Source organism: Salmo salar, chromosome ssa11 (assembly GCF_905237065.1).
Source record: "Salmo salar chromosome ssa11, Ssal_v3.1, whole genome shotgun sequence".
NCBI lineage: Eukaryota > Metazoa > Chordata > Actinopteri > Salmoniformes > Salmonidae > Salmo > Salmo salar.
In genome coordinates this window covers 104,175,863-104,189,024 of record NC_059452.1, presented here as the reverse complement: position 1 = coordinate 104,189,024, position 13,162 = coordinate 104,175,863, and the positions used below count along the sequence as shown (strand labels likewise).

At 47.3% G+C, this 13,162-nt stretch overlaps 1 protein-coding gene across 1 annotated transcript in view; it reads left to right on the top strand.

Annotated features, from left to right (window-relative positions):
• The first annotated feature begins 929 nt into the window (after window positions 1–929).
• The window catches only part of trim3b (tripartite motif containing 3b), an 84,737-nt gene continuing 72,504 nt past the window's right edge, over window positions 930–13,162 (top strand). Inside the window, exon 1 of the mRNA XM_045690236.1 lies at window positions 930–1,146. The gene's annotated coding sequence lies outside the window, so the exon portion shown is untranslated. The remainder of the gene's footprint in view (window positions 1,147–13,162) is intronic.

Genomic DNA, 13,162 nt, shown 5'->3' with positions numbered 1-13,162 from the left:
GGTTTCTACATGTTTTAATATTGTGCACTTACGTTGGATTTGATGCCTCATGATTGAGTATTGCTCTGTTCAAGTAGACTGTGATTTTGCTGGATTCTGATAGGGGTGTCAGTAGGCTGACTGTGAACGCTCTGAGAGACTCTGGGTTAAGGTTGGTGATGAAGTAGTCTACAGAACTACTGCCAAGAGATGAGCTATAGGTGTACCTACCGTAGGAGTCCCCTCAAAGCCTAACATTGACTATGTACATACCCAGCGTGTAACAGAGCTATAGGTGTACCTACTGTAGGAGTCCCCTCGAAGCCTACCATTGACTATGTACATACCCAGCATGCCACAGAGCTATAGGTGTACCTACTGTAGGAGTCCCCTCGAAGCCTACCATTGACTATGTACATACCCAGCGTGTAACAGAGCTATGAGGAGTTGTCACCTAGTTTTGGTTGTTTTGTAGCGTCTAGGGGGGGATATTGGAGAGGGAATGCTGTCACCTCCAGGTAGGTGTGTGACCCCATGTGCTGAGAGTGCCAGGTTCTTGTCCAGTTCTGGCATTTAGGTCTCCAGACTAGTACATGTCCGTGAGTCTGGAAGTGGTTGATCTCCCCGTCTCTCTCTCTTTCTCTGTCTCTCTGCCTAGCCTCTCTCTCTCTCTCTCGTTCGGTCTCTCTCTCTCTCTCTCTCTCTCTCTCTCTCTCTCTCTCTCTCTCTCTCTCTCTCTGTCTCTCTCTCTTTCTCTCTCTGCCTCCTTCTCTCTATATCGCTCTGCTGCTATTTCTCCTCTCTCATATCATTGGATAATCTTGCCCCTTCCCACTTTCAGCTCAGCGAATGAGCCTGCACAATCTCTCTCTCTCTCTCTCTCTCTCTCTCTCTCTCTCTCTCTCTCTGCCTCTCTTTTTTACACATGCACTCAATCCAGATCACGATCACACACACCCTAGTGCTGCCTCGCTGATAGTATGACTTCTCTCTCTCTCCTTCCTTCTTTCTTACATTCTCTCTATCTTTATTCTGTGCGTGTGATTTCTCCTCTGTCTCTGTGTGCGATGCTGGCTGGTTCTCTGTATGGATATCTCCCCTCGTGGGGGAAAACACTGATTCCACGCTGAACAGCTTTCTTCTTCTCTGCATCTCTAGTTCTCTCACGTGAGTACCTTGTCCTCTCTACCCTATCTGTCGTTGTGTGTGTTCTCTGTCTTTCACGAGTACCTTCTCTGTCCTATCTGTCTCTCTCTCCGTCTTTCAAGTGAGTTCCTCCTTCTTCTCTGTTTCATGTCTCTCTCTCCATTTCTCAAGTGAGTAACTCCTCCTTCTCTGTTCTATCTGTTGTTGAGTCTCCTCCCAATGTCTCTCTAGACAGAGGAAAGGGATAGAAAGGATAGTAGAGAAGGGGGTTAAATGAGAGAGGAGAGGAGAAGAGGGGGATAAAGGAGAGAGGAGGGGGCTAGAGAGAGGAGAGGAGGGGGCTAGAGAGAGGAGAGGTGAGGAGGGGGCTGAGGAGAGGAGAGGACTACAGTGATGAGAGGAGAGGGCTAGAGAGAGGAGAGGAGAGGTGAGGAGGGGGCTAGAGAGAGGAGAGGAGAGAAGGGGGCTAGAGAGAGGAGAGGAGTGGAGAGTAGGGGGGCTAGAGAGAGGAGAGGTGAGGAGGGGGCTGAGGAGAGGAGAGGACTACAGTGATGAGAGGAGAGGAGAGGGCTAGAGAGAGGAGAGGAGAGGACAGGAGAGGAGAGGTGAAGAGGGGGCTAGAGAGAGGAGAGAAGCAGAGGAGGGGGCTAGAGAGAGGAGAGAAGCAGTGAGGAGGGGGCTAGAGAGATGAGAGGAAAGGATAGGTGAGGAGGGGGCTAGAGAGGAGAGTAGGGGGCTAGAGAGAGGAGTGGAGAGGATAGGTGAGGAGGGGGCTAGAGAGGAGAGTAGGGGGCTAGAGAGAGGAGAGGAGAGGAGAGGAGAGGAGAGGAGAGGAGAGGAGAGGAGAGGAGAGGAGAGGAGAGGAGAGGAGAGGAGAGGAGAGGAGAGGAGAGGTGAGGAGGGGGCTAGAGTGAGGAGTGGAGAGGTGAGGAGGGGGCTAGAGAGAGAGGAGTGGAGAGGTGAGGAGAGGAGAGGGCTAGAGAGAAGAGAGGAGAGGAGAGGGATAGAGAGAGGAGATGAGAGGAGAGGGATAGAGAGGTGAGAGGGGAGGAGAGTAGGAGGCTAGAGAGAGGAGAGGAGAGGGATAGAGAGATGAGAGGGGAGGGATAGAGGGAGGAGAATAGGGGGCTGGAGAGAGGAGAGGAGAGGGATAGAGAGATGAGAGGGGAGGGAGGAGAGGGATAGAGAGAGGAGAGGGATAGAGGGAGGAGAGTAGGGGGCTAGAGAGAGGAGAGGAGAGGGATAGAGAGATGAGAGGGGAGAGATAGAGAGATGAGAGGAGAGGGATAGAGGACATACTGAGAGCCTATAGGATCAACTGTAGATAACCAGTAGGGAGGCTGGTGATGATAATGCTCTATAGTAGACAGATACAGGGAGATTGGTGATGATAATGCTCGATAGTAGACAGACACAGGGAGAGACAGGGAGATTGGTGATGATAATGCTCTATAGTAGACAGACACAGGGAGGCTGGTGATGATAATGCTCTGTAGTAGACAGATACAGGGAGAGACAGGGAGCCTGGTGATGATAATGCTCGATAGTAGACAGACACAGGGAGAGACAGGGAGGCTGGTGATGATAATGCTCTATAGTAGACAGACACAGGGAGAGACAGGGAGCCTGGTGATGATAATGCTCGATAGTAGACAGACACAGGGAGAGACAGGGAGGCTGGGGATGATAATGCTCTGTAGTAGACAGACACAGGGAGGCTGGTGATGATAATGCTCTATAGTAGACAGACACAGGGAGAGACAGGGAGATTGTTAAAGCAGAGCCTGTCTTCTCTGAGAGAACTGGAGGAACTAGTGACATCATGAACTTGGCAGGACACGAGAAAGGAGCGGAATAGGGGCCCTGGCCCCTCCTCTCTCTGACGCTACCGCGGTAACAGAGAGCGCAATAGACAGTGTCACATGTTCTGGATGTAGATCTAGGACAACATAGATCAGACACATGGGCGGATCTAGTCTAACGATGCTGCTCCAGCGCCTTTATTGTCACGTTGAAGTCTTATTCACTGGAGCAAACACTACACGCTTAGACTACACGCTTAGACTACACGCTTAGACTACACGCTTAGGCTCACACGCTTAGACTACACGCTTAGACTACAAGCTTAGACTACACGCTTAGACTCACATGCTTAGACTCACACGCTTAGACTACACACTTAGACTCACATGCTTAGACTACACGCTTAGACTACACGCTTAGACTCACACGCTTAGACTACACGCTTAGACTACACGCTTAGACTCACACGCTTAGACTACACGCTTAGACTACACGCTTAGACTACACGCTTAGACTCACACGCTTAGACTACACACTTAAACTACACGCTTAGACTACACGCTTAAACTACACGCTTAGACTCACACGCTTAGACTCACACACTTAAACTACACGCTTAGACTACACGCTTAGACTACACACGCTTAGACTACACACTTAAACTCACACGTAGGTCCTTATATAAATAAACATGTACAGACGCACGGACATGCATGCACACACGAACACACACACACACACAAACATACACACACATACACACTCAAGCAATTCCCTTCACTTCTGCATGCACACACACGTGTGCACAAACTCGACCCTCCTCCCTCACGGCTGATGAGGACAGGGACTATATTCTGTTAAATGATCCTGCCGACCCTCGTCCCTCACGGCTGATGGGGACAGGGACTATATTCTGTTAAATGATCCTGTCGACCCTCGTCCCTCACGGCTGATGGGAACAGGGACTATATTCTGTTAAATGATCCTGTCGACCCTCGTCCCTCACGGCTGATGGGAACAGGGACTATATTCTGTTAAATGATCCTGTCGACCCTCGTCCCTCACGGCTGATGGGAACAGGGACTATATTCTGTTAAATGATCCTGTCGACCCTCGTCCCTCACGGCTGATGGGAACAGGGACTATATTCTGTTAAATGATCCTGCCGACCCTCGTCCCTCACGGCTGATGGGGACAGGGACTATATTCTGTTAAATGATCCTGCCGACCCTCGTCCCTCACGGCTGATGGGAACAGGGACTATATTCTGTTAAATGATCCTGTCGACCCTCGTCCCTCACGGCTGATGGGAACAGGGACTATATTCTGTTAAATGATCCTGTCGACCCTCGTCCCTCACGGCTGATGGGAACAGGGACTATATTCTGTTAAATGATCCTGTCGACCCTCGTCCCTCACGGCTGATGGGAACAGGGACTATATTCTGTTAAATGATCCTGTCGACCCTCGTCCCTCACGGCTGATGGGAACAGGGACTATATTCTGTTAAATGATCCTGTCGACCCTCGTCCCTCACGGCTGATGGGAACAGGGACTATATTCTGTTAAATGATCCTGTCGACCCTCGTCCCTCACGGCTGATGGGAACAGGGACTATATTCTGTTAAATGATCCTGTCGACCCTCCTCCCTCACGGCTTCTCTTTCGGTAAAAAGCTGGAGGGAAGGGGCTGGAGAAATGTAATCACTGTCAAATTCATAGACAGATCTATGGATGCTAAGACTAATCATGCATCAGAAGACCATGTGTTAAGGTTAGAAAGTGTTTGTTTACATTTTCTTTGTTTATGTAAAATGTAAACTTTCTTTACAAACGTTGGGTTCTGATTGGGGTTTACGGCAGTTTAACGAAGCTCATTAAGTTATTTTGTCAAGAATCGATGGGTACATATCATTTCATTTTCTACCTAAAGAAATGCCAGAGTCCGTTTTGGGATATTACAACAACAACTGCTAAAAACCCAACACAGTTATTTCCCCTGTCACATCATCATCATCATCATCATCATCATCATCATCGGACCAGCGATAGAACGGCACACGTTGTTACCATGGTGACTGACGCTCCTCAGCGCGGCTACGACGACGACGACGACGGTGGTGAGGGCGGCCAGTGGCGCTGATTTCCCCCCTACTGTGGATTCCGTCTTCAAGAAAACGTTTTAAACTTCTTCTACAAAAATACTTTTAAACAGCTGAAGCAAGTCACACAATTGTTCTTCGTGAAAAATGACCATATCCCAGAGATACACAGCCCGGCAAAACCAGAATGTCAAGGAAAGACAGAGAAGTTCGTTTGATGTTCCATTGAAGCCTGAGTGTGTGCGTATGCCTACATGTGAATAAGGGTGTGCAGTTAAAGTGACACATTCCTCATAATATGAGCTGACATTTTTTTTACCTTTTTATTTAACTAGGCAAGTCAGTTAAGAACAAATTCTTATTTCCAATGATGGCCTACCGGGGAACAGTGGGTTAACTGCCTTGTTCAGGGGCAGAACAACATATTTTTACATTGTCAGATCAGGGATTCGATCCAGCAACCTTTCGGTTACTGGCCCAACACTCTAACCACTAGGCTACCTGCCGCCTCTACACTCTAACCACTAGGCTACCTGCCGCCCCTACACTCTAACCACTAGGCTACCTGCCGCCTCTACACTCTAACCACTAGGCTACCTGCCACCTCTACACTCTAACCACTAGGCTACCTGCCACCTCTACACTCTAACCACTAGGCTACCTGCCACCTCTACACTCTAACCACTAGGCTACCCTGCCGCCTCTACACTCTAACCACTAGGCTACCTGCCGCCCCTACGCTCTAACCACTAGGCTACCTGCCACCTCTACACTCTAACCACTAGGCTACCTGCCACCTTACACTCTAACCACTAGGCTACCTGCCACCTCTACACTCTAACCACTAGGCTACCTGCCACCTCTACACTCTAACCACTAGGCTACCTGCCACCTCTACACTCTAACCACTAGGCTACCTGCCACCTCTACACTCTAACCACTAGGCTACCCTGCCACCTCTACACTCTAACCACTAGGCTACCTGCCACCTCTACACTCTAACCACTAGGCTACCTGCCACCTCTACACTCTAACCACTAGGCTACCTGCCACCTCTACACTCTAACCTCTAGGCTACCCTGCCGCCTCTACGCTCTAACCACTAGGCTACCTGCCGCCCCTACGCTCTAACCACTAGGCTACCTGCCACCCCTACACTCTAACCACTAGGCTACCTGCCGCCTCTACACTCTAACCACTAGGCTATCTGCCACCTCTACACTCTAACCACTAGGCTACCTGCCACCTCTACACTCTAACCACTAGGCTACCCTGCCGCCTCTACACTCTAACCACTAGGCTACCTGCCACCTCTACACTCTAACCACTAGGCTACCTGCCACCTCTACACTCTAACCACTAGGCTACCTGCCTCCTCTACACTCTAACCACTAGGCTACCTGCCGCCCCACTGTCGATGTATTGTATGCGTTAAAATGATATAGAATATACAGCACCAGTCTAAAGTTTGGACACACCTACTCATTCAAGGGTTTTTGTTTATTTTTGACTATTTTCTACATTGTAGAATAATAGTGAAGACATCAAAACAATGAAATAACACATATGGAATCATGTAGTAATCAAACAAGTGTTCAGAGAACAGTACATGAATCAGGCCTTTATGGTCGAATTGCTGCAAAGAAACCACTACTAAAGGACACCAATAAGAAGAAGAGACTTGCTTGGGCCAAGAAAACGAGCAATGGACATTAGACCAGTGGAAATCTGTCCTTTGGTCTGAAGTCCAAATTTGAGATTTTTGGTTCCAACCGCCATGTCTTTGTGAGACGCAGAGTAGGTGAATGGATGATCTCCGCATGTGTGGTTCCCACCGTGAAGCATGGAGGAGGAGGTGTGATGGTGTGGGGTTGCTTTGCTGGTGACACTGTCTGTGATTTATTTAGAATTCAAGGCACACTTCTACAGCGATAAGACCAAGAAGGAGAATGATGGAGTGCTGCATCAGATGACCTGGCCTCCACAATCACCCGACCTGAATCCAATTGAGATGGTTTGGGATGAGTTGGATCACAGAGTTAAGGAAAAGCAGCCAACAAGTGCTCAGCATATGAGGGAACTCCTTCAAGACTGTTGGAAAAGGATTCCAGGTGAAGCTGTTTGAGAGAATGCCAAGAGTGTGCAAAGCTGTCATCAAGGCATAGGGTGGCTACTTTGAAGAATCTAAAATATATTTTGATTTGTTTAACACTTTTTTTTGGTTACTACACGATTCCATATGTGTTATTTCATAGTTTGGATGTCTTCACTATTATTTTACGATGTAAAAAATAAAGAAAAACCCTTGAATGAGTAGGTGTGTCCAAACTTTTGACTGGTTCTGTATGTCTATGTGATATCTGAATTATGTACATTCAAGTTACATTGATCATTATACTCATCATTACTTAGTTATTATGTTAGGTAGTTTTGTGTCACCCTGAGGACATTGTCATAGCTTCTTATATACTTTGAAAATGTCTTATGCAGATTCTCCACGGGATTCAGAGTTCTAATCTATTTTGGGAACTTTAACATGAGCGGATGATTAGTGGGGAAAATTAACTGAAGTGATTTCTGCTCTGTGTGTCCATTCCTGTCCTCTCATCACGAGTTACAGATTAATTTACTGTTGAGAGATCAGAGAGTGAGAAAGAGAAAGAGAGAGAGAGAGAGAGGGAGAGGGGAGATGGAGAGAGAGATAGAGAGTTGAGAGCGAGGGGGGAGGAGAGGAGAGAGATAGTGAGGTAGAAAGAGAGGGAGGGAGATAGAGAGTGGGAGAGGGAGGGGGGAGGAGATAGATAGGAAGGTCGAAAGAGAAAGAGGGAGAGAGATGGAGGGAGAGGGAGGTAGAAAGAGAGAGAGAGAGGGAGGTAGAGGGAGAGAGAGGGAAGTGGAGGGGGAGGAGAGGAGATAGATAGGGAGGTAGAAAGAGAAAGAGGGAGGGAGATGGAGGGAGAGGGAGGTATAAAGAGAGAGAGAGAGGGGGGAGGTAGAGAGAGAGCTGGAGGGAGAGGGAGGTATAAAGAGAGAGAGGGAGGGAGGTAGAGAGAGAGAGAGGGAAGTAGAGAGTTGAGAGGTAGGGGGGAGGACAGGAGAGAGATAGTGAGGTAGAAAAAGAGAGAGGGAGGGAGAGAGAGAGTGGGAGTGAGATAGAGAGGGAGGGGGCAGGAGAGGAGAGAGAGATGGAGGTAGAAAGAGAGAGAGGAAGGGAGATAGAGAATTGAGAGGCTGAGGAGAGGAGAAAGATAGGGAGGTAGAAAGAGAGAGAGGGAGGGAGGGAGAGAGAGAGGGAGGGAGGGAGATAGAGGGAGGGAGAGGGACAAAAAGAAAGGGAGATAGACAATAAAAAGAGAAAATATGAGAAAGAACAAAAAAGAGAAGGGAGAGAGAGACAACACGCCAAAGACAGTCCATCACTGATTCTGTGTGTACTGGACAGTAGTTCCTGGTAGATCCTGGTTGGTGTAGCCTATTAGACCAAAGACAGTCCATCACTGATTCTGTGTGTACTGGACAGTAGTTCCTGGTAGATCCTGGTTGGTGTAGCCTATTAGACCAAAGACAGTCCATCACTGATTCTGTGTGTACTGGACAGTAGTTCCTGGTAGATCCTGGTTGGTGTAGCCTATTAGACCAAAGACAGTCCATCACTGATTCTGTGTGTACTGGACAGTAGTTCCTGGTAGATCCTGGTTGGTGTAGCCTATTAGACCAAAGACAGTCCATCACTGATTCTGTGTGTACTGGACAGTAGTTCCTGGTAGATCCTGGTTGGTGTAGCCTTCAGACAAACATCTATTCAGTCTTTCCCTATAAAAAAAAGGAAGCAGATGGAGTCATCCAGTCGAGTTCTCTCTGAAACCAGGACATGTAAATTATTCATTATCCAAACCGGAAAACACTCAAACACACATAGAATGCGTACCAAATGGCTCCCTATTCCCTATTTAGTGTACTACTTTTGACCAGGACCCTATAGGATGTCATTTGGAACACAGTCATATTTATTTTCTAATGTTTCACAGAAACTTGTTTGGTTTGCCGACATACTGTATATGGTCTTTCTATTTACAATGGGACCAATGTGTGACATTAGGATTAACATATTCAAAATGATTGAAAAAAAAACAAAAAAAAAAATTCATTTTCACATGTGTATATACTCAAATTAGCATTAATTTAATCTTGTTAATGTTACCACCATCTCCTGGTTGTTCACATTCTACTGTAACTCCCTATGAAGTGTATTAGTCATGTTTACAGGCTACACTGTCCAAACTAATGCAAACTAGCAGGTTCCTTCGGGACAATGCAACAACAATAAGAACTAATGAAAGATAACAATAGGAACATAAAGTATACGTCTCAGTTAAATAGAATACAATTTTTGGCATCAGTATAATACAGGAAGACACAATTTATAGTTCAATATTTACACGTGTATCAAGAAAGGGGGGGGACTGGGGAACAAGTGTTTAAATTGTTCAGTATTTAGCAATAATAACCAGAGTCTGGTAGCAACAGGTGTGTGTGTGTGTGTGTGTGTGTGTGTGTGTGTGTGTGTGTGTGTGTGTGTGTGTGTGTGTGTGTGTGTGTGTGTGTGTGTGTGTGTGTGTGTGTGTGTGTGTGTGTGTGTGTTATCATCGTCTATACAGTTTAGTTTGGTTTCTGGATTTCAGACAATCTAAATGTGTGTGTGAGCAGTTTTATTTCTACAGACCTATTAAACGTATATTTTCTCTTGTTTTAAATTAAGTTCAGTATAGTTTTGTTAGATCATATTATTTATAGGGTCACTGACTACAGTATTGTATTTAGAGAGCGTGTGTGTGGATGAGTGTATATCTGTGTGGGTGAGTGCATGGTGGGCTAATAGCTAGCTAGCTAGCTAGAATTTGCAGAAAGTCCTTCGGCTACAAACTTGCTAGATGACTAGCTAGCTAGCAAGATGATGAAGAAAGAATGTAATTCACCCTCACCACGCAGTAACTAACGTTACCCTTCCTCCTCCTCCCCCTCCTCCTGCCAGTGCCAGCCAGAGCCATGTATTTAGCTTGCTTGCTAGTTAAATGTTTAGTGTCGTCACTAGCATAACAGGCTAGCTAGCTTAATTCCAGCATGCTTGCCATGGCATTGGCTACAATCTAGCTAGCTAACCAAACAAATCAGATAGGTTGGATAGGATGTAGCTAAACTCAGCAAGAAAAGAAACGTCCTCTCACTGTCAACTGTGTTTATTTTCAGCAAACACAACCTGTGTAAATATTTGTATGAACATAACAAGATTCAACAACTGAGACATAAACTGAACAAGTTCCACAAACATGTGACTAACATAAATTGAATAATGTGTCCCTGAACAAAGGGGGGGTCAAAATCAAAAGTAACAGTCAGTATCTGGTGTGGCCACCAGCTGCATTAAGTACTGCAGTGCATCTCCTCCAGATTTGCCAGTTCTTGCTGTGAGATGTTCACACTCTTCCACCAAGGCACCTGCAAGTTCCCGGACATTTCTGGGGATAATGGCCCTAGCCCTCACCCTCCAATCCAACAGGTTCCAGACATGCTCAATGGGATTGAGATCTGGGCTCTTCGCTGGCCACGGCAGAACATTGACATTCCTGTCTTGCAGGAAATCACGCACAGAACGAGCAGTATGGCTGATCGCATTGTCATGCTGGAGGGTCATGTCAGGATGAGCCTGCAGGAAGGGTACCACATGAGGGAGGATGATGTCTTCCCTGTAACGCACAGCGTTGAGATTGCCTGCAATGACAAAAAGCTCAGTCCAATGATGCTGTGACACACCGCCCCAGACCATGACGGACCCTCCACCTCCAAATCGATCCCGCTCCAGAGTACAGGCCTCGGTGTAATGCTCATTCCTTTGACGATAAACGCGAATCCGACCATCACGCCTGGTGAGACAAAACCGCGACATCTCTGTGAAGAGCACTTTTTGCCAGTCCTGTCTGGTCCAGTGACGGTGGGTTTGTGCCCATAGGCGACGTTGTGGTGAGGACCTGCCTTACAACAGGCCTAAAAGCCCTCAGTCCAGCCTCTCTCAGCCTATTGCGGACAGTCTGAGCACTGATGGAGGGATTGTGCGTTCCTGGTGTAACTCGGGCAGTTGTTGTTGCCAACCTGTACCTGTCCCGCAGGTGTGATGTTCGGATGTACCGATCCTGTGCAGGTGTTGTTAAACGTGGTCTGCCACTGCGAGGACGATCGGCTGTCCATCCTGTCTCCCTGTAGCGCTGTCTTAGGCGTCTCACAGTACGGACATTGTTATTTATTGCCCTGGCCACATCTGCAGTCCTCATGCCTCCTTGCAGCATGCCTAAGGCACGTTCACACAGATGAGCAGGGACCCTGGGCACCTTTCTTTTGGTGTTTTTCAGAGTCAGTAGAAAGGCCTCTTTAGTGTCCTAAGTTTTCATAACTGTGACCTGAATTGCCTAACGTCTGTAAGCTGTTAGTGTCTTAATGACCGTTCCACAGGTGCATGTTCATTAATTGTTTATGGTTCATTGAACAAGCATGGAAAACAGTGTTTAAACCCTTTACAATGAAGATCTGTGAAGTTATTTGGATTTTTACGAATTATCTTTGAAAGACAGGGTCCTAAAAAAAGGGACGTTTCTTTTTTGCTGAGTTTAGATAGCTTTCAATATGACCTGGCTTGCTAAAATCACTGCCAGCTCACATTAGCTAGCTAGCTCGTTTCAAATCTAATTTTCAAGCTAACATTAGCTGACATTAGCTAGCTGGCTCATTTCAAAATTGATTTTCAAGCTAATGTTAGCTGATATTAGCTAGCTAGCTCGTTTCAAATCTGATTTTCAAGCTAACATTAGCTGACATTAGCTAGCTCGTTTCAAATCTGATTTTCAAGCTAACGTTAGCTGACATTAGCTAGCTAGCATTCGAGGGCTTACTCTGTTCTCATGAAGTGTATTGTGTAGCACAAAAAATAAATGAATTATCCAGCTATGGTGGTAAGCACACACACACACACACCTGGAAAGGTCTGTGTGGTATCCAGACAGAGCATGTAGCTAGTTTTATTTATTTCTCTATTTATTTTACATTTTTTATTAACCTTTATTTAACTTGGCAAGTCAGTTAAGAACAAATTCTTATTTACAATGACGGCCAAACCCGGATGACGCTGGGCCAATTGTGAGCCGCACTATGGGACTCCCAATCACGGCCGGTTGTGATACAGCTTGGATGGTGTTCTATGTGGGTGTATTTTAGGATTCAAGCCGTTGTTCATTCATAGTTATTTAAAGACACAGACTATTTCTGGATCATCTCTTCATCCTGTGGCGCATGCTTTGTTGGCTGAGAGAATGGGGGAGAGGGGTGAGAGAGAAAGAGAGTGGGGAGGGAGGGAGAGAGGGGAGAGAGGGCGAGGGGGGGATAGAGAGAGAAAAGGGGCAGAGAAAGGAGGAGGGGGAGCGAGAGAGAGAGGGAGAGGGGGGAGGGAGAGGCAGAGAGGAGAGAGGGTGAGGGGGGAGAGAGGGAAAGGGGGAGGGAGAGGGAAGAGAGGGCGAGGGGGGATATAGAGAGAAAGTGGGCAGAGAAAGGAGGAGGGGGGAAGAGAGAGGGTGAGGGGGGAAGGAGAGAGTTGGAGAGAGAGAGTGGGAGGGAGAGGGGAGAGAGAGAGAGGGTGAGGGGGAGAGAGAGGGTGAGGGGGAGAGAGAGGGGGAGGGGGGAAGGAGAGAGTTGGAGAGAGAGAGGGGGAGGGAGAGGGGAGAGAGAGGGTGAGGGGGAAGAGAGGGAAAGGGATAATTAGATATGTACAGCGGTGAAAGGGTTCTAAGGGCTTTCTAGCTGTGAGGGGTGGGGGGAGTAGGAAGAGGTAGTAGAGCGAGAGATGGAGAGAGAAAGAGAGGGGGAGAAAGGGTGAGGGGAGAGAAAGAGGGAAAGGGGGAAGAGAAAGGGTAAGGGGGAGATCAAGGGGAGAGAGAGTGTGAGGGAGGAGAGAGGGGGAGAGGGAGAGAGGATAGAGAGGGCAAGGGAGGAGAAGAGGGGAAGAGCACAGTAGCACATGCATATCTCTCTCTCCCTCTCTCTCTCTGTATGTCTCTTTTGTATGTATGTGTTAGTGTGTTCATACTATG